The sequence below is a fragment of the Tupaia chinensis genome, unplaced genomic scaffold (assembly GCF_000334495.1).
Source record: "Tupaia chinensis unplaced genomic scaffold, TupChi_1.0 Scaffold149011_1, whole genome shotgun sequence".
Lineage (NCBI taxonomy): Eukaryota > Metazoa > Chordata > Mammalia > Scandentia > Tupaiidae > Tupaia > Tupaia belangeri.
In genome coordinates, this window is record NW_006208857.1 from 591819 (window position 1) to 594630 (window position 2812).

The following is a 2812-nucleotide window of genomic DNA, read 5'->3' on the forward strand; positions in this document are numbered from 1 at the left end:
AAGAGTTGGGAGAGCTGTAAGAGGGGTGCCGCCTCCCCTGTCGGGGCTCTGGCCCTGGCCCTGGCCCTGCTCCAGCCCCCGCCCAAGCCACACAGGGATCTGGGATCTGGATCCAGCCCGGCTGACAGTCCCTCAGGCCCGCAGCCCTGCCCAAACCTCCTCTTCGGCAGCTCTCTTCAGCGCGGGCCCTTCGTCATCCTCCTCTTCTTCTTCCTCATCTGAGGAGCCAGAAACGGGTCATTGGGGAAGGGCAGGAAGCTCTGGCAGAGACCCCGTATGGTCACCCTCAGCCCTGCCTCAGGTCTTCAGTCCCACCCTGACTGTGCTCCTTTGAGCCCCAATGTTTTGGCCCACCCCCCTGCCCCTCCCCACCTTCTTCTTCCCCTTCATCCTCCTCCTCTCCATCCTCGGCTGTCTCTTCCTCCTCCTCCTCAGCTCCGTTCTCCTCCTCCTGCGGGGACCAGGAGAGCCATCAGGTTGGCTGTGTGCCTCCCCCACCATCCACCCTGGGAAGAGCAGCTGCACCCAGGACCTCAGAGGGGGGCAGAGGACGGAAGGGGGAAGGGTTAGGCAGGACCCAGCACCCCGGACCAGGACAGGTGGAGGTTAGAGCAGGATGGGAGGAAGCTGGTGGAAAGCAAGCGTGGTCACCTCCCACCTGCCCCCTGCACACCTCCACCACTTCTTTCTTTCGCTCTTTCCGGCTTGCCTTCTCCTCCACCTTTTCCTTCTTCTCCTTCAGGTCCTGCAAGGGAGAAAGAGGTCACCTTTCTCTCACCACCAATGATCTGCAGCCTTTAAGTCCCTCCAGCTCCGGGTCTCGGTTCTCCCTCTGCAGTAAGCTGACAGCAGTGGAGAACCGGAGAAGGTGGCCACAGCTTAGAAGCGCATCAGAGGTCCCAGGGTCCTTATCCCAGGGGCTCAAAGGGGCTTCGATCAGACACCTCCTTCCCCAAGACCCAAGGGGGTTGGGAGAGTGAGGAAGAAGGGCGGCAGGCAGCCAGGTACCTGATCCCCACCCCCATCAAGTTCTTCCTAACCTCACTGGCTGAAGAGTTCAGCTCAGCAAAGCAAATCCCCTCCATCTGCTGGCGGCTTGGGCGCCCCCCCCCCTCCCAGCCCCTCCGCCTCCTTGGCCTGCCCCCTCCCACTGCCCGCTCAGCTCTCCTTTTGTGTCTACCTCTAGGGCCTTTTCCTGAGCCCTCGCTCTCCTGGGCATCCCTCCCAGCTTCTACGGCCTTTGTTTCTGTCTGCGTTCTCAGACTCCTGTTCCCACTTGGCCCAACACTACAGAAACGGTCGGAGCTCCTTGCGCACTCTCAGCACCCCCTCCCACTTTTTCTTAGCCCCACCCCAAAACAGTTCAAGTAGTTTCCTCCTCCCAAGGTTAGCAGCAGCCATTTCCAAAGGGAACATAGGTAAAGGAGATAAAAAGGGAAGAGGAAGAATACCAGGCAGGCGGGCAGGCAGGCTGGCTGGCTGTGTCGGAGGGAACGCAAGTGGGATAGGTACCTGTCTGGAGGCCCCTCCCACTACACCGCCGTCTTCGCCCCAAGCTCCCAACAGGCATGCCCTCGTGTCCTGTTCTCCTATGGCAGGGGGAGTCCCCTCTGGACGCCTCACTCGCCTTCAGTCCTCTCCCACCCACTCCCAGGCAGACGCTGGGAAGCACCAAGGGGTGGCGGTGTGACCTGACCAGTGTCAGACCTGCCTCCTGGGAGTGTTCCGAGATCGCCCTGGGAGGGTGTGTCCCTCTGGAGCAGGGCTGGGGCAGAAGGGCGGGCGGGTGGGCCAGGAGGCCTGGGGGTGTCCACGCTTCCCTTCTCCCTCCCCGGGGGCCCAGCACCAGGTCTGCAAAGCCCTGGCCTGAGTTTTCCGCATCTGGGCCAATGGAGGGAGGGAGGGAGGGAGAGTTCACCAGAGACCAAAGTCCAAGGGGCCGGGCCCTCTCCTCCCCTGTCCAGTCCTCTGGTCACTGTCCTCTCATGCTCCCTCTTCCAGGAGGGTACACGACCTGGGCCCCAGGTCTTGTGCTAAGCAGCTCTCTGGCCTCATTTACTCAACACAGACACGGCTGACACAGGCTGACACCGATTCACACGCCGCCACAGAGGAGCGCCCGGCGATGCCGAGACAGAGACACATGGCCGTGTGGGGCGTTCTGGCACACACACTCCACGCAGCCCCAGCTCGGCGCTGCCGCTCACACTCACAAAGCCGCAACATGGCTCCAGACCCGCTCGGCTCCACATGCACACATGTAACTGACACGGGCAGTCCCACACACTCGCTGGATTTCAGACATACAAAGACACCTACTCAGTTAAGTCACATGCCACCGCACAGCCCACCCGGGCCCCACGGGCACACCTTGTCAGAGCTCACACAGGGCCCTCTCGCACCGCCTGTAATCCCATCGGCTCCCCGCTTTCACTTGGCAGGCCTCGGGGAGACCCGTGTGAAGCCTCCTCGGACACCAGCCCCCGCCACGCTCGGCCTCCGGGCCCCCAAACCCTGGCCGCGTTCATTTCCCAAAGCGACATTGGGCAGGCTCCCCAGGGAAATAAGAGGAAGGCTGACGGGAGGCAAGGGCGAAGGGATGCGGCCGCCAAGGGGAGCTGGGCGCGCAAGGGCAGGCGACGCGATGCCCTGCAGGGCCGGGCCTCGGCTTTTTCGAAGGCTATTCCGCCCCCCTTCGGGTTTTTAGGAATCCGAGATTCTTTACGCGTGTGTGAGTGTGCGCGCGTGTGTGTGTTCGGGGGGCGAGAAAGAGAATGAGAGCTGAAAGCCAGCGGAGGAAGGAACGATGTGG

At 62.3% G+C, this 2812-nt stretch overlaps 1 non-coding gene across 2 annotated transcripts; it reads right to left on the bottom strand.

Moving 5' to 3' along the window:
- Positions 1-6: 6 nt before the first annotated feature.
- On the bottom strand, positions 7-1762 carry LOC102490365 (uncharacterized). Of its 2 annotated transcripts, XR_003548293.1 has the most exons (4): positions 1452-1762; positions 674-745; positions 373-451; positions 7-218 (listed from the first exon to the last, which is right to left on the bottom strand). It is a non-coding gene; the product is annotated as an uncharacterized LOC102490365 (transcript). The 2 variants fall into 2 exon arrangements; XR_003548292.1 differs by lacking the exon at positions 1452-1762 and having other exon boundaries at positions 674-1095.
- Positions 1763-2812: the final 1050 nt, after the last annotated feature.